This window comes from Pleuronectes platessa, chromosome 8, assembly GCF_947347685.1.
Source record: "Pleuronectes platessa chromosome 8, fPlePla1.1, whole genome shotgun sequence".
Lineage (NCBI taxonomy): Eukaryota > Metazoa > Chordata > Actinopteri > Pleuronectiformes > Pleuronectidae > Pleuronectes > Pleuronectes platessa.
In genome coordinates, this window is record NC_070633.1 from 26,125,716 (window position 1) to 26,148,925 (window position 23,210).

Consider the following 23,210-nt stretch of genomic DNA (forward strand, 5'->3'; position numbering starts at 1 on the left):
AGTTGAAGGTTCTGGTATTTTCTCTCTTGCTTCATACTTGTCTGGAAGCACAGACACTTACTGACAGTTGATTTCTCCAAGGAAGAATCTTTGTCTTTATTCTCTTTTAAGATACAAGCCCACACGCCAACATCAACCAACAACACAGTGTTCTGCAGATGATAAAAAGACCACAAATGCATTTGTCTTGCCATGTGTTCTTATATCTCAAAACAAAATAAATTGGGAAATTTGGTGCTGCTTGATTAGATTTAAGGGAACTGTTGGGCCTTGGTAGACGACTGTGCCGTACTAAGTGCCATTGTAGTTCTGAAGTGAAAACGACTTGTAGTCGTTTTAAACGGCCGGTTTCAGTTAGGTTATGATAGGGGCTCAGAAACTGTCAATTATCAGGTTTCAATGTGGTGGACAGAACAGAGACAGGAACATCAGTATACAGTAGTGACAATAACAACATTTATTCAAACATTAATAAGAGCCCAGAGACAGAGACGATGAAAAGTACAGTCAGGTGCAGAAAAACCTCAGCATCCTCTGAATATTTTCATAATTTAAAACATAATACTCAGAATTCAGTAAAGATTTCATTGATTCAAAACTCTGTTGTCGTCTTAACTGGATCATCATCAGTTTCTGGAGACAGAAACCTGATGAGTCCAGTTTACTGCAGAGGCCAGCAGGTCCACGTGTTCAGGAGGATGTGGATCAGAAGGAGAGGTTGATGAGCGTTGTTTTCCTTCTTGTCTTCTGGACTCCACCTGATGGGCGGAGAGCTCAGGTCGATCAGCTGCTTTAACTAAACAACACATCTTTAGTTGAGCTTTTTGAAAACACATCTTAACATTTACTTTTTAATCATGATTTTTTACTTCATCTCCTCTAAATAAAACAATAAAATCTGATCTCTTGATTTATGGTAAGAAAAACTCCACTAATTACGAGTGTTCATCTCCATCAATGACAGTCGGGATGAGAAGCTTGATGGACAGATTCTGCCGTGGTCCCACTTGAAGGTTCCTTCTGGACAAACCAGCTGGTGATGCTTGTTGCTGGACAGACGTCACGTTGCCAGTGCAGAGTGCTCCCAGAGCCTCCAGTGCAATGCTTCTATCAACCATGTTTACAGTGAGCTCTCGTCCTAAAGAAGTAATGAAGGATCTTTTCTGGAAGGAAACTGAGGGTTCGGAGCTCCTGTCCTCTGGCTGCATGGAATAAGGAAACCCAGTGATCTGTACGAGGACCTAGAGCTCATATTTGTATGCAAACACTTTGTGATACACACAGGTCAGGATTTGGGTGTGGCAAAAATAAAAAGTTTACAACCGGTTTTCTTATCATAGTAACAGGATCAGTGTGATGAAATGTTCCAGAGAAATGGGGACAGGCACACACGTGTTCATAAACATATTATGAGGAAAAAGGATTAGTCATCTGCTTTAAGCATTAAATAAAATGGGACTAAAACTTCTCACTGTTCGGCTACATTTGCATATTTATCATGTCGTAAATTAAAAAGCTAAGTATTATCAATATTGTCATATCAGATCCGTCTGGGATATTACATTCATGCATTAGACAAAACTTTAAAAAAAAAAAAGCTATATTTTATTTGCTAAATTTTTGATTGACAAACTCTATCACAAACTGTTGGCTGGCAATAGAATGTTGAAAGTAATTGGAATAGAAATATACAATAAGAGGTCACCTTGTTTTAAATGACAGGTAGTAATAGTTGAAGGTTCTGGTATTTTCTCTCTTGCTTCATACTTGTCTGGAAGCACAGACACTTACTGACAGTTGATTTCTCCAAGGAAGAATCTTTGTCTTTATTCTCTTTTAAGATACAAGCCCACACGCCAACATCAACCAACAACACAGTGTTCTGCAGATGATAAAAAGACCACAAATGCATTTGTCTTGCCATGTGTTCTTATATCTCAAAACAAAATAAATTGGGAAATTTGGTGCTGCTTGATTAGATTTAAGGGAACTGTTGGGCCTTGGTGGACGACTGTGATGTACTAAGTGCCATTGTAGTTCTGAAGTGAAAGCGACTTGTAGTCGTTTTAAACGGCCGGTTTCAGTTAGGTTATGATAGGGGCTCAGAAACTGTCAATTATCAGGTTTCAATGTGGTGGACAGAACAGAGACAGGAACATCAGTATACAGTAGTGACAATAACAACATTTATTCAAACATTAATAAGAGCCCAGAGACAGAGACGATGAAAAGTACAGTCAGGTGCAGAAAAACCTCAGCATCCTCTGAATATTTTCATAATTTAAAACATAATACTCAGAATTCAGTAAAGATTTCACTGATTCAAAACTCTGTTGTCGTCTTAACTGGATCATCATCAGTTTCTGGAGACAGAAACCTGATGAGTCCAGTTTACTGCAGAGGCCAGTAGGTCCACGTGTTCAGGAGGATGTGGATCAGAAGGAGAGGTTGATGAGCGTTGTTTTCCTTCTTGTCTTCTGGACTCCACCTGATGAGCGGAGAGCTCAGGTCGATCAGCTGCTTTAACTAAACAACACATCTTTAGTTGAGCTTTTTGAAAACACATCTTAACATTTACTTTTTAATCATGATTTTTTACTTCATCTCCTCTAAATAAAACAATAAAATCTGATCTCTTGATTTATGGTAAGAAAAACTCCACTAATTACGAGTGTTCATCTCCATCAATGACAGTCGGGAGGAGAAGCTTGATGGACAGATTCTGCCGTGGTCCCACTTGAAGGTTCCTTCTGGACAAACCAGCTGGTGATGCTTGTTGCTGGACAGACGTCACGTTGCCAGTGCAGAGTGCTCCCAGAGCCTCCAGTGCAATGCTTCTATCAACCATGTTTACAGTGAGCTCTCGTCCTAAAGAAGTAATGAAGGATCTTTTCTGGAAGGAAACTGAGGGTTCGGAGCTCCTGTCCTCTGGCTGCATGGAATAAGGAAACCCAGTGATCTGTACGAGGACCTAGAGCTCATATTTGTATGCAAACACTTTGTGATACACACAGGTCAGGATTTGGGTGTGGCAAAAATAAAAAGTTTACAACCGGTTTTCTTATCATAGTAACAGGATCAGTGTGATGAAATGTTCCAGAGAAATGGGGACAGGCACACACGTGTTCATAAACATATTATGAGGAAAAAGGATTAGTCATCTGCTTTAAGCATTAAATAAAATGGGACTAAAACTTCTCACTGTTCGGCTACATTTGCATATTTATCATGTCGTAAATTAAAAAGCTAAGTATTATCAATATTGTCATATCAGATCCGTCTGGGATATTACATTCATGCAATAGACAAAACTTTAAAAAAAAAAAAGCTATATTTTATTTGCTAAATTTTTGATTGACAAACTCTATCACAAACTGTTGGCTGGCAATAGAATGTTGAAAGTAATTGGAATAGAAATATACAATAAGAGGTCACCTTGTTTTAAATGACAGGTAGTAATAGTTGAAGGTTCTGGTATTTTCTCTCTTGCTTCATACTTGTCTGGAAGCACAGACACTTACTGACAGTTGATTTCTCCAAGGAAGAATCTTTGTCTTTATTCTCTTTTAAGATACAAGCCCACACGCCAACATCAACCAACAACACAGTGTTCTGCAGATGATAAAAAGACCACAAATGCATTTGTCTTGCCATGTGTTCTTATATCTCAAAACAAAATAAATTGGGAAATTTGGTGCTGCTTGATTAGATTTAAGGGAACTGTTGGGCCTTGGTGGACGACTGTGCCGTACTAAGTGCCATTGTAGTTCTGAAGTGAAAACGACTTGTAGTCGTTTTAAACGGCCGGTTTCAGTTAGGTTATGATAGGGGCTCAGAAACTGTCAATTATCAGGTTTCAATGTGGTGGACAGAACAGAGACAGGAACATCAGTATACAGTAGTGACAATAACAACATTTATTCAAACATTAATAAGAGCCCAGAGACAGAGACGATGAAAAGTACAGTCAGGTGCAGAAAAACCTCAGCATCCTCTGAATATTTTCATAATTTAAAACATAATACTCAGAATTCAGTAAAGATTTCACTGATTCAAAACTCTGTTGTCGTCTTAACTGGATCATCATCAGTTTCTGGAGACAGAAACCTGATGAGTCCAGTTTACTGCAGAGGCCAGTAGGTCCACGTGTTCAGGAGGATGTGGATCAGAAGGAGAGGTTGATGAGCGTTGTTTTCCTTCTTGTCTTCTGGACTCCACCTGATGAGCGGAGAGCTCAGGTCGATCAGCTGCTTTAACTAAACAACACATCTTTAGTTGAGCTTTTTGAAAACACATCTTAACATTTACTTTTTAATCATGATTTTTTACTTCATCTCCTCTAAATAAAACAATAAAATCTGATCTCATGATTTATGGTAAGAAAAGCTCCACTAATTACGAGTGTTCATCTCCATCAATGACAGTCGGGATGAGAAGCTTGATGGACAGATTCTGCCGTGGTCCCACTTGAAGGTTCCTTCTGGACAAACCAGCTGGTGATGCTTGTTGCTGGACAGACGTCACGTTGCCAGTGCAGAGTGCTCCCAGAGCCTCCAGTGCAATGCTTCTATCAACCATGTTTACAGTGAGCTCTCGTCCTACAGAAGTAATGAAGGATCTTTTCTGGAAGGAAACTGAGGGTCATGAACTCCTGTCCTCTGGCTGCATGGAATAAGGAAACCCAGTGATCTGTACGAGGACCTAGAGCTCATATTTGTATGCAAACACTTTGTGATACACACAGGTCAGGATTTGGGTGTGGCAAAAATAAAAAGTTTACAACCGGTTTTCTTATCATAGTAACAGGATCAGTGTGATGAAATGTTCCAGAGAAATGGGGACAGGCACACACGTGTTCATAAACATATTATGAGGAAAAAGGATTAGTCATCTGCTTTAAGCATTAAATAAAATGGGACTAAAACTTCTCACTGTTCGGCTACATTTGCATATTTATCATGTCGTAAATTAAAAAGCTAAGTATTATCAATATTGTCATATCAGATCCGTCTGGGATATTACATTCATGCATTAGACAAAACTTTAAAAAAAAAAAAGCTATATTTTATTTGCTAAATTTTTGATTGACAAACTCTATCACAAACTGTTGGCTGGCAATAGAATGTTGAAAGTAATTGGAATATAAATATACAATAAGAGGTCACCTTGTTTTAAATGACAGGTAGTAATAGTTGAAGGTTCTGGTATTTTCTCTCTTGCTTCATACTTGTCTGGAAGCACAGACACTTACTGACAGTTGATTTCTCCAAGGAAGAATCTTTGTCTTTATTCTCTTTTAAGATACAAGCCCACACGCCAACATCAACCAACAACACAGTGTTCTGCAGATGATAAAAAGACCACAAATGCATTTGTCTTGCCATGTGTTCTTATATCTCAAAACAAAATAAATTGGGAAATTTGGTGCTGCTTGATTAGATTTAAGGGAACTGTTGGGCCTTGGTGGACGACTGTGCCGTACTAAGTGCCATTGTAGTTCTGAAGTGAAAACGACTTGTAGTCGTTTTAAACGGCCGGTTTCAGTTAGGTTATGATAGGGGCTCAGAAACTGTCAATTATCAGGTTTCAATGTGGTGGACAGAACAGAGACAGGAACATCAGTATACAGTAGTGACAATAACAACATTTATTCAAACATTAATAAGAGCCCAGAGACAGAGACGATGAAAAGTACAGTCAGGTGCAGAAAAACCTCAGCATCCTCTGAATATTTTCATAATTTAAAACATAATACTCAGAATTCAGTAAAGATTTCATTGATTCAAAACTCTGTTGTCGTCTTAACTGGATCATCATCAGTTTCTGGAGACAGAAACCTGATGAGTCCAGTTTACTGCAGAGGCCAGCAGGTCCACGTGTTCAGGAGGATGTGGATCAGAAGGAGAGGTTGATGAGCGTTGTTTTCCTTCTTGTCTTCTGGACTCCACCTGATGGGCGGAGAGCTCAGGTCGATCAGCTGCTTTAACTAAACAACACATCTTTAGTTGAGCTTTTTGAAAACACATCTTAACATTTACTTTTTAATCATGATTTTTTACTTCATCTCCTCTAAATAAAACAATAAAATCTGATCTCTTGATTTATGGTAAGAAAAACTCCACTAATTACGAGTGTTCATCTCCATCAATGACAGTCGGGATGAGAAGCTTGATGGACAGATTCTGCCGTGGTCCCACTTGAAGGTTCCTTCTGGACAAACCAGCTGGTGATGCTTGTTGCTGGACAGACGTCACGTTGCCAGTGCAGAGTGCTCCCAGAGCCTCCAGTGCAATGCTTCTATCAACCATGTTTACAGTGAGCTCTCGTCCTAAAGAAGTAATGAAGGATCTTTTCTGGAAGGAAACTGAGGGTTCGGAGCTCCTGTCCTCTGGCTGCATGGAATAAGGAAACCCAGTGATCTGTACGAGGACCTAGAGCTCATATTTGTATGCAAACACTTTGTGATACACACAGGTCAGGATTTGGGTGTGGCAAAAATAAAAAGTTTACAACCGGTTTTCTTATCATAGTAACAGGATCAGTGTGATGAAATGTTCCAGAGAAATGGGGACAGGCACACACGTGTTCATAAACATATTATGAGGAAAAAGGATTAGTCATCTGCTTTAAGCATTAAATAAAATGGGACTAAAACTTCTCACTGTTCGGCTACATTTGCATATTTATCATGTCGTAAATTAAAAAGCTAAGTATTATCAATATTGTCATATCAGATCCGTCTGGGATATTACATTCATGCATTAGACAAAACTTTAAAAAAAAAAAAGCTATATTTTATTTGCTAAATTTTTGATTGACAAACTCTATCACAAACTGTTGGCTGGCAATAGAATGTTGAAAGTAATTGGAATAGAAATATACAATAAGAGGTCACCTTGTTTTAAATGACAGGTAGTAATAGTTGAAGGTTCTGGTATTTTCTCTCTTGCTTCATACTTGTCTGGAAGCACAGACACTTACTGACAGTTGATTTCTCCAAGGAAGAATCTTTGTCTTTATTCTCTTTTAAGATACAAGCCCACACGCCAACATCAACCAACAACACAGTGTTCTGCAGATGATAAAAAGACCACAAATGCATTTGTCTTGCCATGTGTTCTTATATCTCAAAACAAAATAAATTGGGAAATTTGGTGCTGCTTGATTAGATTTAAGGGAACTGTTGGGCCTTGGTGGACGACTGTGATGTACTAAGTGCCATTGTAGTTCTGAAGTGAAAGCGACTTGTAGTCGTTTTAAACGGCCGGTTTCAGTTAGGTTATGATAGGGGCTCAGAAACTGTCAATTATCAGGTTTCAATGTGGTGGACAGAACAGAGACAGGAACATCAGTATACAGTAGTGACAATAACAACATTTATTCAAACATTAATAAGAGCCCAGAGACAGAGACGATGAAAAGTACAGTCAGGTGCAGAAAAACCTCAGCATCCTCTGAATATTTTCATAATTTAAAACATAATACTCAGAATTCAGTAAAGATTTCACTGATTCAAAACTCTGTTGTCGTCTTAACTGGATCATCATCAGTTTCTGGAGACAGAAACCTGATGAGTCCAGTTTACTGCAGAGGCCAGCAGGTCCACGTGTTCAGGAGGATGTGGATCAGAAGGAGAGGTTGATGAGCGTTGTTTTCCTTCTTGTCTTCTGGACTCCACCTGATGAGCGGAGAGCTCAGGTCGATCAGCTGCTTTAACTAAACAACACATCTTTAGTTGAGCTTTTTGAAAACACATCTTAACATTTACTTTTTAATCATGATTTTTTACTTCATCTCCTCTAAATAAAACAATAAAATCTGATCTCATGATTTATGGTAAGAAAAGCTCCACTAATTACGAGTGTTCATCTCCATCAATGACAGTCGGGATGAGAAGCTTGATGGACAGATTCTGCCGTGGTCCCACTTGAAGGTTCCTTCTGGACAAACCAGCTGGTGATGCTTGTTGCTGGACAGACGTCACGTTGCCAGTGCAGAGTGCTCCCAGAGCCTCCAGTGCAATGCTTCTATCAACCATGTTTACAGTGAGCTCTCGTCCTACAGAAGTAATGAAGGATCTTTTCTGGAAGGAAACTGAGGGTCATGAACTCCTGTCCTCTGGCTGCATGGAATAAGGAAACCCAGTGATCTGTACGAGGACCTAGAGCTCATATTTGTATGCAAACACTTTGTGATACACACAGGTCAGGATTTGGGTGTGGCAAAAATAAAAAGTTTACAACCGGTTTTCTTATCATAGTAACAGGATCAGTGTGATGAAATGTTCCAGAGAAATGGGGACAGGCACACACGTGTTCATAAACATATTATGAGGAAAAAGGATTAGTCATCTGCTTTAAGCATTAAATAAAATGGGACTAAAACTTCTCACTGTTCGGCTACATTTGCATATTTATCATGTCGTAAATTAAAAAGCTAAGTATTATCAATATTGTCATATCAGATCCGTCTGGGATATTACATTCATGCATTAGACAAAACTTTAAAAAAAAAAAAGCTATATTTTATTTGCTAAATTTTTGATTGACAAACTCTATCACAAACTGTTGGCTGGCAATAGAATGTTGAAAGTAATTGGAATATAAATATACAATAAGAGGTCACCTTGTTTTAAATGACAGGTAGTAATAGTTGAAGGTTCTGGTATTTTCTCTCTTGCTTCATACTTGTCTGGAAGCACAGACACTTACTGACAGTTGATTTCTCCAAGGAAGAATCTTTGTCTTTATTCTCTTTTAAGATACAAGCCCACACGCCAACATCAACCAACAACACAGTGTTCTGCAGATGATAAAAAGACCACAAATGCATTTGTCTTGCCATGTGTTCTTATATCTCAAAACAAAATAAATTGGGAAATTTGGTGCTGCTTGATTAGATTTAAGGGAACTGTTGGGCCTTGGTGGACGACTGTGCTGTACTAAGTGCCATTGTAGTTCTGAAGTGAAAGCGACTTGTAGTCGTTTTAAACGGCCGGTTTCAGTTAGGTTATGATAGGGGCTCAGAAACTGTCAATTATCAGGTTTCAATGTGGTGGACAGAACAGAGACAGGAACATCAGTATACAGTAGTGACAATAACAACATTTATTCAAACATTAATAAGAGCCCAGAGACAGAGACGATGAAAAGTACAGTCAGGTGCAGAAAAACCTCAGCATCCTCTGAATATTTTCATAATTTAAAACATAATACTCAGAATTCAGTAAAGATTTCACTGATTCAAAACTCTGTTGTCGTCTTAACTGGATCATCATCAGTTTCTGGAGACAGAAACCTGATGAGTCCAGTTTACTGCAGAGGCCAGTAGGTCCACGTGTTCAGGAGGATGTGGATCAGAAGGAGAGGTTGATGAGCGTTGTTTTCCTTCTTGTCTTCTGGACTCCACCTGATGAGCGGAGAGCTCAGGTCGATCAGCTGCTTTAACTAAACAACACATCTTTAGTTGAGCTTTTTGAAAACACATCTTAACATTTACTTTTTAATCATGATTTTTTACTTCATCTCCTCTAAATAAAACAATAAAATCTGATCTCATGATTTATGGTAAGAAAAGCTCCACTAATTACGAGTGTTCATCTCCATCAATGACAGTCGGGATGAGAAGCTTGATGGACAGATTCTGCCGTGGTCCCACTTGAAGGTTCCTTCTGGACAAACCAGCTGGTGATGCTTGTTGCTGGACAGACGTCACGTTGCCAGTGCAGAGTGCTCCCAGAGCCTCCAGTGCAATGCTTCTATCAACCATGTTTACAGTGAGCTCTCGTCCTACAGAAGTAATGAAGGATCTTTTCTGGAAGGAAACTGAGGGTCATGAACTCCTGTCCTCTGGCTGCATGGAATAAGGAAACCCAGTGATCTGTACGAGGACCTAGAGCTCATATTTATATGCAAACACTTTGCGATAGACACATGTCAGGATTTGGGTGTGGCAAAAATAAAAAGTGTACAACCTGTTTTTCTTAACAGTAACAGGATCAGTGTGATGAAATGTTCCAGATAAATGGGGACAGACACACACGTGTTCATAAACATATTATGAGGAAAATGGATTAGTCATCTGCTTTAAGCATTAAATAAAATGGGACTAAAACTTCTCACTGTTCGGCTACATGTGCATATTTATCATGTCGTAAATTAAAAAGCTAAGTATTATCAATATTGTCATATCAGATCCGTCTGGGATATTATATTCTTGCATTAGACAAAACTTTTTTAAAAAAAAGCTATATTTTATTTGCTAAATTTTTGATTGACAAACTCTATCACAAACTGTTGGCTGGCAATAGAATGTTGAAAGTAATTGGAATAGAAATATACAATAAGAGGTCACCTTGTTTTAAATGACAGGTAGTAATAGTTGAAGGTTCTGGTATTTTCTCTCTTGCTTCATACTTGTCTGGAAGCACAGACACTTACTGACAGTTGATTTCTCCAAGGAAGAATCTTTGTCTTTATTCTCTTTAAAGATACAAGCCCACACGCCAACATCAACCAACAACACAGTGTTCTGCAGATGATAAAAAGACCACAAATGCATTTGTCTTGCCATGTGTTCTTATATCTCAAAACAAAATAAATTGGGAAATTTGGTGCTGCTTGATTAGATTTAAGGGAACTGTTGGGCCTTGGTGGACGACTGTGCCGTACTAAGTGCCATTGTAGTTCTGAAGTGAAAACGACTTGTAGTCGTTTTAAACGGCCGGTTTCAGTTAGGTTATGATAGGGGCTCAGAAACTGTCAATTATCAGGTTTCAATGTGGTGGACAGAATAGAGACAAGAACATCAGTATACAGTAGTGACAATAACAACATTTATTCAAACATTAATAAGAGCCCAGAGACAGAGACGATGAAAAGTACAGTCAGGTGCAGAAAAACCTCAGCATCCTCTGAATATTTTCATAATTTAAAACATAATACTCAGAATTCAGTAAAGATTTCACTGATTCAAAACTCTGTTGTCGTCTTAACTGGATCATCATCAGTTTCTGGAGACAGAAACCTGATGAGTCCAGTTTACTGCAGAGGCCAGCAGGTCCACGTGTTCAGGAGGATGTGGATCAGAAGGAGAGGTTGATGAGCGTTGTTTTCCTTCTTGTCTTCTGGACTCCACCTGATGAGCGGAGAGCTCAGGTCGATCAGCTGCTTTAACTAAACAACACATCTTTAGTTGAGCTTTTTGAAAACACATCTTAACATTTACTTTTTAATCATGATTTTTTACTTCATCTCCTCTAAATAAAACAATAAAATCTGATCTCATGATTTATGGTAAGAAAAGCTCCACTAATTACGAGTGTTCATCTCCATCAATGACAGTCGGGATGAGAAGCTTGATGGACAGATTCTGCCGTGGTCCCACTTGAAGGTTCCTTCTGGACAAACCAGCTGGTGATGCTTGTTGCTGGACAGACGTCACGTTGCCAGTGCAGAGTGCTCCCAGAGCCTCCAGTGCAATGCTTCTATCAACCATGTTTACAGTGAGCTCTCGTCCTACAGAAGTAATGAAGGATCTTTTCTGGAAGGAAACTGAGGGTCATGAACTCCTGTCCTCTGGCTGCATGGAATAAGGAAACCCAGTGATCTGTACGAGGACCTAGAGCTCATATTTATATGCAAACACTTTGCGATAGACACATGTCAGGATTTGGGTGTGGCAAAAATAAAAAGTGTACAACCTGTTTTTCTTAACAGTAACAGGAACAGTCTGATGAAATCTTCCAGAGAAATGGGGACAGACACACACGTGTTCATAAACATATTATGAGGAAAATGGATTAGTCATCTGCTTTAAGCATTAAATAAAATGGGACTAAAACTTCTCACTGTTCGGCTACATTTGCATATTTATCATGTCGTAAAGTAAAAAGCTAAGTATTATCAATATTGTCATATCAGATCCGTCTGGGATATTACATTCATGCATTAGACAAAACTTTAAAAAAAAAAAGCTATATTTTATTTGCTAAATTTTTGATTGACAAACTCTATCACAAACTGTTGGCTGGCAATAGAATGTTGAAAGTAATTGGAATAGAAATATACAATAAGAGGTCACCTTGTTTTAAATGACAGGTAGTAATAGTTGAAGGTTCTGGTATTTTCTCTCTTGCTTCATACTTGTCTGGAAGCACAGACACTTACTGACAGTTGATTTCTCCAAGGAAGAATCTTTGTCTTTATTCTCTTTTAAGATACAAGCCCACACGCCAACATCAACCAACAACACAGTGTTCTGCAGATGATAAAAAGACCACAAATGCATTTGTCTTGCCATGTGTTCTTATATCTCAAAACAAAATAAATTGGGAAATTTGGTGCTGCTTGATTAGATTTAAGGGAACTGTTGGGCCTTGGTAGACGACTGTGCCGTACTAAGTGCCATTGTAGTTCTGAAGTGAAAGCGACTTGTAGTCGTTTTAAACGGCCGGTTTCAGTTAGGTTATGATAGGGACTCAGAGACTGTCAATTTTTAGGTTTCAATGTGGTGGACAGAACAGAGACAGGAACATCAGTATACAGTAGTGACAACTAGAAAATTCCTCCTGCCGAGAAATTTCGAATGGGTGCCTAGAATTTGCCGGTTCCAGACTAAACATTTTTATTTTTTTGGGAAGAGAGACAGACTGTGTCAATTTGAGAGAGAGACAGAGAGAGACCCAGAGAGAGAGAGAGAGAATGGCTAGTATAAAGAGAAAGAAAGAGAGACAGAAAGACTGGCTGCTTTAAGAGAGAGATAGTAAGATCCAGAGAGAGAGAGACTGGTTTAAGAGAGAGAGAGAGAGAGAGAGAGAGAGAGAGAGAGAGAGAGACTGGTTTAAGAGAGAGAGAGAGAGAGAGAGAAACTGGCTGGTATAAAAGAGAGAGCGACAGACTTGATCAGTAGCTTGCACTGTCGCTAACACTGCATACACACTCACCCTCTGGGTCTCTATCCCTCTGCCCTACTGACTGGACCACCTATATTAATTATTAACACCTGTGCAGTAGTTTATTTATAGATCTCACTCTCCCCTTTCCCCTTTTGGCCTCCCTCCTCAGCGTGTGTGACTCGCTAATTACCGCAGGTGTGCGAGAATGAGAGGGAGACATCAGACCTCAGGAGAAGGTCCCGAACAAAACGCTCTAATTCAAAATCTATAACTCCTACCCGTGAAATGAAAACACCGTAAAAATTACAAGGCTTGGACGAACAAGTACATATCTATATTATTGTTTAGAGCCAACAAATGAGGCCGTAAGAGCATTTTGGCTCCAATGAGAGAAGGATCCGGAAATAATTCCTCGATTTTTTGATGCGGATATAAGCACATGTCCGAGAGATTTGAGAGTGACATGTCTGCGAAGGAAACAATCTCACGACCTCAAATATCTAAAAATCATGTCTGAGGACCTCCGTTTGGGGATTTGAGAGCAGTTTTAGTGCACCCGGGGCACCTGAAAACGGCTCTTTTTCGCACTGTCGCTCTTTTGGTAGAGCGAGCTTGACTCCCATTGTACGTTTTCGGCCACGTTATCGCGATTTTTGAGCGAACCGGGGGACGAATTGAAAATTTGAATAATAGCACACGATTCAACGTAATTCCGCAGGTTTATTTGTAGGTCTCGTGATTGTGCGACAAAATTTGTAGGAGGAGAAGCGCGCCGAACTTTTAGGAAGAAGAAATAAGAATAACTAGAAAATTCCTCCTGCCGAGAAATTTCGAATGGGTGCCTAGAATTTTCCGGTTCCAGACTAAATATTAGTTTTTGGGTGAAGAGAGACAGACTGTGTCAATTTTAGAGAGAGAGAGATACCCAGAGAGAGAGAGATAGACTGGCTGGTATAAAAGAGAGATAAAGAGAGACAGACTGGCTGCTTTAAGAGAGAGAGACAGACCCATATATATATATATAGAGAGAGAGAGAGAGCGAGAGAGAGAGAGACAGACAGACAGACAGACAGACAGACAGACAGACAGACAGACAGACAGACAGACTTGATCAGTAGGTGGCGCTATCAGTAACGCTGCATACACACTCATAGGTCTCTTCAGGTCAGGAATCTGATGAAGTGTGTGCGATTTGGGACCAATTGCTAAAACTTAATTTTCGCCTTGAACACTAGGTGGCACCATCCCTATCAATGAATACACCCTTATATATCTGTTCAGGTCTGGCATCTGATGAAGTGTGTCCAATTTGGGGCAGATTGCTCAGCCTTCATTTTAAGACTGACCACTAGGTGGCGCTATCACTATTAGTGTGTATGCAGTAATAGTCTTAACTTCATCAGGTGATGACTCCGATCATGTGACAGAATTTTGGGGTCGATTGCTAAAACTTCATTGTCACACAGACCACTAGGTGGCGCTATCCCTATCACTTCATTCACACTTAAACAGGAATCGGATGAAGAGCCAATCACATCGTAGTTCAAATCATTGAGGGTTGTATATTTAAAGAGTTCAAGTCCCCTTCTGAAAAACAATGTTAGACCTGCCCTCACCTGAACTTGATCTCTCCACCTCTGGGTCACTGCCCCTCTGCTCTACCCACTGAACCACCTGTGTTGATTAAAACCTTTGAAGTAGTTTATAAATAGATCTCACTGTCACCTTTCCCCCTCTGGCCCCCCTCCTCAGCGTGTGTGACCTCACTAACCACGCACCTGTGACACAGAGTGACAGATTGGACCTGAGGAGAAGGTCCCAAACAAAATGCTCTGATTGAAAATCTAAAACTCCTATCAGAGAAATGAAAACACCCTGAGAACCACAACATTTGGACTAACAAGTACATATCTATATCATTATTTAGAGCCAAACAATGAAGCCATGCGAGCAGTTTAGAAACGTAGTTCTCATTTCATAAATCTCATCCTTTTGCTATCATCAGTTATCAAACAAATACTTGTTACTCAAAAACTATAAGTCCTATCTGGAAAATAAACACATTTTGAGAACCACAAGGCTTGACACTACAACCAGATATATTAATATATTTGTTCAAAAGTAATTTTTGGCCTCTATTGGTTTTGAACTCACAACTAGCGGATCACTGAGTCAGCGGCAGACCCACTAATCCAATCACATTGACTTTAGATATCATTGACAGTTGATTATTTAAAGAATTCAACAGTTCCCCCCTGAAAGACAAAGAAAAAATTAAATGTTTGTGTCTTACCCACACTTGGGCTGGAACACGCCATGTTGAGTTACTGTCCCTCTGCTCTACTAACTGAACTACCTGCAGTGCTGATTAACACCTGTGAAGTCTAAAAATAGATCTCACTGTCCCCTTTGGCCCCCCTCCCTCTGCGTGTGTGAGTCACTGATTACGACAGCTGCGACGTGAGAGAGGGAGACATCAGACCTCAGGAGAACGTCCCGAACAAAATGCTCTAATTCAAAAACTATAACTCCTATCCGAAAAATTAAAACACCGTGAGAATCACAAGGCTTGGACGAACAAGTACATATCTATATTATTGTTTAGAGTCAAAAAATGAGGCCGTGTGAGCAGTTTAGAAACGTACTTCTCATTTCATGAATCTCCTCCGAAAAAGTACATTGACTTCAATAGAGCGATTTATTTTCACACTCTAGCACTGTCATCAAACAAGTACTTGTTACTCAAAAACTATAAGTCCTATCTGGAATATGAAAACATTTTGAGAATCACAAGAGGTTACACTACAACCAGATATATTTTTTAGTCGTGAGGGCTAAGAAATGGAGCCGTGGGAGCGATTTACGTTTTATTTTTCAGTTTTAATCTTTTCAGAAAAATCTTCAGAATTAACATGAGGCTCCAATGAGAGAAGGATCCGGAAATAATTCCTCGATTTTTCGATGCGGATATAAGCACATGTTCGAGAGATTTGAGAGTGACATGTCTCCGAAGGAAACAATCTCACGACCTCAAATATCTAAAAATCATGTCTGAGGACCTCCGTTTGGGGATTTGAGAGCAGTTTTAGTGACGAAAAAAGGGTCTAAAAACACTGATTTTCAGCCTCTCGCTCTGTTGGTAGAGAGACCTTGAGTCCCATTCGTCATTTTTTGTCGCGTTATCGCGATTTTTGAGCGAACCGGGGGACGAATCAAAAATCTGAATAATAGCACACTAATCGACGTAATTCCGCAGGTTTATTTGTAGGTCTCGTGATTGTGCGACAAAATTTGTGGGAGGAGAAGCGTATCGAAATTTTACGGAAGAAGAAATAAGAATAATAAGTATACAGAATAGTAATATGTAGTGCACTGCCAAGTGGTGCCTGCACCTAGCCTGGATGCCAGACGAACTTAGCCCCGCCCACAACAGATTTGGTCGGGCAGTTCGGTCTGGAGTCGCTCCATTGGGAAAAAATTATGGGGCGTGTTTCAACTGACCAGGAAGTAAAATTCCTCTTCGCTCAATTGGATAGACCTACAACCAATCAGAGCAACGTAGTATGTGACGTATGCTAAGCAACGCATTGTGAGTTATTTACTAACGCCGGGTTCACACCGGACGCTTCAGCGCAGCGCCAAGCCTTAAATAACAGCTGGCTCCCATCCACTCCCATGTTAAAACTTTGTGCCCTATAATTTCTAAGGTCTCAACCTTTATATGTTCTATTATGATTTGGGGCATCACAAATAAAATTAGTAAAATTGAATTGGTTATTTTGTGATTTCAGGAAATAAAAGCATAAAAAAGCTCAAGAAACTTGAACTTGAGAACCTTGTCTTTATACCGTAATATCTTAGGTGCAGTTAAGTGCAATAACCTGTGATTTCCATTTGTCATTATGTTTCTGAGAGCAGCAGAGGAGAAAAACTTTCCAATCCAAAAGTTTCCTCGTCTCCGCAGATCTGCTGCAGTTCTTTGATAGGAAAACAAATGAGTGTATGATGTGAATGTGGCAGTGAGACATTAAGTGGTTGGAGGTTGTAAATCAGACCCTGATTAAATCAGTCTGGGCCAGAGTTGTCCATTTGCCTCGAGTGCAAAACTGACCTGATTTTGGCGATTTTCCCCGACAGGTCTGTACATCACTGGAAGTCTTACTGCACCGTGGCACATTTCACACCATTAAAGCCATCTGTGGGTCGACTGAACTTCCAGTAGACAATCTTCGATAGCACTTTTAATGCTCGTGCTACTTGCAGATAATGAGAATAAAGTGTTGACGGCGTTATCCTGTCATCCGGAGGTGTTAGCATCCGCTTTCCTCTTTCTGGTCCCTTCGAGAAAAAAAAATAAAACCTGCCCATTTCTTCACTTTCTGACTTTTCACTTTTCTCTTTTTAAAACAGGGATTTAAATAAGTGAAAGCACCAAATGCTTTGTTCTTTTCTCTCTCGCAGCAGCTCATCAGGCGAGTGCTTTTTCTTCCTTTTGAGAAGTCAAACCTGTCAAGGCCAGTTTAAGACTGAATACCTTTTCTCCTGTTTCCTCCCTCCTCTGTGCTGCTGGGCGGTAGACGGGAGGAAGGCGGGAGGTAGAAGGTCACCGAGCTGCAGTATCTCCGGCTGCGCTATAATCGAGTAGAAATGGACAGAGAAATCAACGTTTTAATGAACTAATGCACTTATACCCTGAAAACATTTTGTGCTGCTATTAGTAGATGTCAAACCAGGAACTTAAAGTCATCTATTGTGAAATTTAATGTGTAACCTGCATCTAAGTACCACTTACTTTTGTTGACCGAGAGATGCTGCTGCATTTTACTGCACCCAGAGTTATTAATTACTTGATCTTTGTATTTTCCGTGAGGCGTCTTCTCTTTGTGTCACTACATTTTTGTAGTTTTTACTACCTACACTAAATAATCTTCTGCCACAATACAAATGCAGTTGATGGGATGATGAATTCGGCAGTAACAATGTCCCAAAGCGCATTTAGTGCTTTTATTCATGCTCTCACATTCAAGGTTAACGAACAACAGCTTGCTGAGTTCATTCATAGCACATAATGACGTCTAAAAGAATCTTTTCAAATGAAATGGAACTCGTCTGCTCCAGGTCTAGGAAATCGTAGACCAAAATGGCGGATCATGTCAAAGCACACAGCGCATTAGACCTAATTGCTTTAACGACGAGGATTGACACTTCTAATTTAACGTAATTTTGAAGACGTGAGAGATGTTTTTCCTACTGGCTGCAGTGCAGGTCATAAACCTTGCTTTAGGGGATATGGACAAAAGAAGTTGGGTTTTATTTACCTCTGCCAAAGAAGTTGTTTTCATTGGGGCTTTTTGGTTTTCTGTCTGTAAACAGGATTACACAAAACCACCCAATGGATTACCACAAAATTTAGTGGCAGGATGTGATACGGGTAAGAGAAGAAGCGATTAAATCTGGTGTGGATCCAGATCAGGGGGCAGATCCAGGGAATATGTATCACTTCCTTTAACATTGTGAGATCATGAATAGCGATTTAAAATATCATATTTATATTTGTGTACAATTTAAAGCATCTTGACTGAATTTAACGGGACACCTGGGTGTTGATGGAGGTATGAGCTCCAGTTAGTGACATCTAAGTTTACTATTTTATGCAATAAAAAAGGGTGAAATGTCATGATTTGCGGCTGAGATTGGCTTGCGATTGGTCGAGCCCATGTAAAGGCGGGACCTTGATTCCGCGGTTGCACGCTAAGATCTCTTCTGCGCAGACTCTGTCTCTAAATGCGTAAAAAAAAAAAAAAAACGCTAAATGCCAGCTCCTCTATCCGGGGTTATTTCAGCTTCATTACTGAGGAAGTGGAGAGGCATTGTCCATCTTTACATAATACATCATATTTGTGAAATACTTATTTTAACCAGCACCCATTATCTTTAAGGTAAACATAACGGTCTGATAGTTCGTATCCAAAAGAAGGGAAAAATGGAGAAATATTTCAATAGACCAGGTCACACCTCTTTGTGTGTCTGTCTGTCACTTGTGATGATACATAAACACAACAACTTGTTGCTTGCACCGCTGAACTTTTCTGCACTGGCTCGTAAGCCGTCCTCTCGCCCATAGTCAGTCCCTTTATTGTTCCTGAAAGGTAAAAGTGAGAGAGAGTGTTACAGTGCAGCAGTGGAATATGAAATCCAATCAATTGCTCATTGTACAGCAGCTTGTTCAGTATTCACAGCACATTTGGAAATCGCACTGCATTCCTCTATCACAGGTAGAACACGGAGCTCGACCTGGTTTTTCAGTTTATTCCAACGCCTCTGTGATTCTAGGTCAGTAGTGGCTTTTTAAAGATGTGATACGAGCCTCGGAGGAGAGCGCTGCTGCTAAGTAGGCCTGTTATGGCCTCTGATAATCTGACACTGAGGAATTGACCTGTATTAATACCAATAAGAATAAGATCAGTGTTCTCTGCTAAATGATCCCCACCTCAGGATCAGGGCAGACAGACGCACATTATGAATCCAGTATCGATACACTTTTGCCACATTTCTTAAGTTATTCGGACCTGAACAGTGATGAAGATGACTTTGAGTTTGTTTGATTCACTCACTTAAACACGTTTAAATGAAACACATGAGACGAGACATGACGCACAAAGGACATCACGGTTAAAGTGACTGGAACGATCCGGATTCATGATCCGATACAGACACATGTGACCACTTTTGTTAGTGTGAAGAGCGACAAATGGGCAGACACAAACACACAAACACACACACTACTGCAGACTATGACCCAACATAGTGTTTTAACTTTAAAGAAGCGACGCCCTGTTTATCCAGGATAGAAAATATGAATTCAGCAGTTTTTTTTTTAAACATCAGTTAAACGTGTGAGTGATATGAAAAGAGCAGAGTCGCTTGTTGACCTGAGGCACCACATCAATACAGGGCCGCTGCCAAGAGAGGCTCTGCCAGAGGGGCCACCCGGATACTGACCGTCAAATTAATCAAAATATAAACAACACTTGATTTTACAAATATATAATTCTAATGTTCACAAAACACATCGCTGTCCTCAGCCTGTTCCTTGCTGCAGCTCCTCTTTTCAGCCTCTGTCTGAAACACTTACCAGGGGCCCGATTAGCTGCTACATGTGCATTATGAATTGAAAGAGCATCACATGTCTCCTTTAAGAACCTTTGTGCTGCTGCTTAACGTGGACACTTGTCAAGATATACCTGGTTTCAAGTATTTAACTTTCCATTTTAATCAAAGGACAGATCTGGGATCAACGGTCACATGTGGGTGAGCAACATATTGATGCGCCTCAGAAACCAACAGTTGATGAGTGAAAAACAAAAACACAAAGCTCCAGCAAAAGAAATAGAGACACATGAGGCCCCACAATCTCTACCAACACCCCTGCTGCACTGCATCACCCACTTCATACAAAGGCTTCGTGCCACAGTGGGCTTCAGATCAGCCTTTTCATCCTCTAGGTGAAAGGCTGCAAAGCGGGGACCACGTCCTGCTCACACGCAGCAGATAATGTGGCGGCCGCCGGTGTTTTGAGTCCCGACAGGCGGACGGCTCGGGATGACAAAGTCAACTGCACACGGGGGCAGGCGGGTTTCGTGATTGAAAATTCTCCCGGAACAAAAAACCTCGCTTGTGTGATTATTGTTCGCCCGGGCTCTCGATGAGGCAAAAAAAAAAAATCCATTCCACATGATGCATTCATTGTTTGCGGGCAAACAGGCGGCCGGCCCCACAGCAGCTACTGTACAAAACTCCCCCCCCCCAGACCTACACAACACCAGTTAGAGCCTGCTGCAACACACAGGAAGGTCCCTCACAAGTGTGTGCAGCATCCTGGCAAGGAATGTGGAGACACTGCACTGCTTAGGCTGCATCAGTGTGGTTCAATAACACAACTTTTTGTTTTGGTTATAGTTGTTAATTTAAAGGAATTTCAAATTGCACGTGATTAAATTCACCATATCCTTTATAATTACTCCATCATGCATCATCTTGACCCCCCTCAGGAACTTCATGGGGGCTGATAATAAGTATTTCCCTGCTGGTTGAGGCACATTTCAACAGGTGACGAGGCAATACAGACAAAAGAGCAAAGTGCTGTTTCAAGGGAGACATCGGGTTTTAAACCAGTAACTAATCTCACTGGGAGACCGCACAACACAACACACCTGCGTCAAAAGGGAAGCAGAGACCTGCAGAGTTAGAAAGCAGCATTTCACCGGATCCTGGACTCACCTCGATCCATGTCTGCGCCTCCTGGAACGCGGAGTCTACGGCAGAGTCGCTGGCCGGGTGATGCTGATGAGACTGTCCTGTGTCTGCAGCCGGACTTGCCATTGGCGAGTGGGCTCAGCTTCTCCTCAACTAGTAAAAGCCTGGGAACGTGCGATGTGCAGAGGCAGCTCGGTGCCGCAGGTATTCCACAGAATGCAGCCGTGCACCGCGTCAGGCGAGTCGGTCACAGGCTACTCCGTTGTGCGGATGGAGGTGTTTGCAGCAGCAGGAGGTGGAGGAAGGAGGTGGAGGAGGAGGAGAAGGAGGACGGGGCTGTTGCTGCTCCACAGACGCTCCTGGTGGAAATATGTGCACGGACGAGCAGCGTCGAGTCAAACACAGTCACTACTGGTGTGACTTCCGGTTAAGACAGCACAAAATAAAAGATCCAGCATGAGAACATGCTGAATCCTTCAGTTCCCACTTTTGTCCACAAGGTGACAGTATTGTACTGCTCAGCTTGAGCTGATGTTGTGATCTGACCAGAATATTATTATGATGATGATTATTATTATAATAAACATAATTACCATTATTTGTATCTTATATCACTCTCACTCTCACTCTATTTATCTATCTATCTATCTATCTTCCGTAATTGTTATCATTGTTTGGAGAAAAGATAAATTACATTTTTTACATATATTTATATCTGTCTTCGTTTCCAATATGTCATAATCTCAAAAGTTGGAAGGGGTTTCAATTTATATTTATATACTAAATATTTCAAGCAATTCTGCAGCTATATGATAAACTAGGGCTACGTTGAGTCAAATTTACAACTTGGATGCAGTAAAATAATGTCTGTTATCAAAAGTCAGGTCAAAGAGATGTGTTTTAAACTCATATGTATGATTTCCACACTTCCACCAGCTCTCAGGTCCTCAGAGTCAAAAGCTGCCAGTACCAGTTCACTGACCAGTACCAGAGGAGCCAAGGAGCCGTATTGGTTCTGTGAGCATATGAAACATGTCTGCATGGTCCATGAAGAGCCAACTGGGACCAGTGCAGAGGTCAGGGCTGGTGTGAACTCTTTCCTGGTTCTGGTAACCGTCGGGCTGCAGAGTTCTGAATCAGCTGTAGATAATATCTGACAGTTTGGGGGTCGACCTCTCATTCGACATTACACAAGTCAAACCTGCTCAAAATGAGAGAAATACAATCTGTTGTTCTGTGTCAGGGATTAATGAGTTCTGTGTCTGTGTTCTGTGATGCATCTCTTAAATATGTTTTTTTTCTTGAAACAAATCTGGTTTTAATATCAGGAATACTCTCAATGTTTACGAGTTGTATTGCAATTTATTATTAGAATAATTTCCACTCATTGCCTTTTAGTCGTCCATCCGCCTGTTTTTATTTTGGTGACGAACCCGCTTTACTTCCGGTTACAATCAAGCAAACTTGTGTTAACTGGATGACAGGACTTGCACAACTCACTGCAGTGTGTGCGCGTGTTTGCGTGTGTGTGTGTCACTGACACCATCTGCATCTTCTAATATTTGTTTATTAATATTTTCTCACGCTTTGATCAGTTCGACTCTGCAGCAAATTATAGTTTCTCTCATTCTTGTTGAAAGAGTTACGTTAGACATAAATAAGTAAATAAAATAGCAAGTAAAAAGTAAAAAATATTGTAAAATATAGCCAATGCTATAAAATATGAAAAATACAAAGACATGTATACGCACCTACTACTACAAAGAGAATATTATGGGTCGATAAAGTAGAAGAATAAAGTGCAGTGGCAGGATGATTGGACAGTATAGCTATAACACATGAATATATATTTTTAACTTTACACTGTATATATTAGTTCTGTTCTATCAATATTTTCAATATTTTTTATGTTCGATTTATATGTATGTATGTATGTATGTATTGCATGTTTAAGTATCATTACTTCACTGACTTACATTTTTTGGGGACTAATGAATGATCATATTATCTTATATATATATAGAGAGAGAGACTAATATAAATATAAAGGGAGGTGAAT

At 40.2% G+C, this 23,210-nt stretch overlaps 3 long non-coding RNA genes across 8 annotated transcripts; all 3 read right to left on the reverse strand.

Annotated features, from left to right (window-relative positions):
* Positions 1-434: 434 nt before the first annotated feature.
* On the reverse strand, positions 435-2,008 carry LOC128445883 (uncharacterized). The gene is made up of 2 exons (XR_008339520.1): positions 940-2,008; positions 435-758 (listed from the first exon to the last, which is right to left on the reverse strand). It is a non-coding gene; the product is annotated as an uncharacterized LOC128445883 (long non-coding RNA).
* Positions 2,009-2,164: 156 nt separating this feature from the next.
* Positions 2,165-7,198, reverse strand: LOC128445882 (uncharacterized). 2 transcript variants are annotated; one of them, XR_008339518.1, is made up of 3 exons: positions 6,130-7,198; positions 2,670-5,948; positions 2,165-2,488 (listed from the first exon to the last, which is right to left on the reverse strand). It is a non-coding gene; the product is annotated as an uncharacterized LOC128445882 (long non-coding RNA). The 2 variants fall into 2 exon arrangements; XR_008339519.1 differs by having other exon boundaries at positions 2,670-5,986.
* Positions 7,199-7,354: 156 nt separating this feature from the next.
* On the reverse strand, positions 7,355-21,505 carry LOC128445881 (uncharacterized). 5 transcript variants are annotated; one of them, XR_008339516.1, is made up of 5 exons: positions 21,176-21,505; positions 18,911-19,037; positions 17,430-17,526; positions 11,318-17,233; positions 7,355-11,136 (listed from the first exon to the last, which is right to left on the reverse strand). It is a non-coding gene; the product is annotated as an uncharacterized LOC128445881 (long non-coding RNA). The 5 variants fall into 5 exon arrangements; XR_008339515.1 differs by having other exon boundaries at positions 7,355-11,174; XR_008339517.1 differs by having other exon boundaries at positions 7,355-9,446; positions 9,590-17,233.
* Between the last annotated feature and the right edge of the window lie 1,705 nt (positions 21,506-23,210).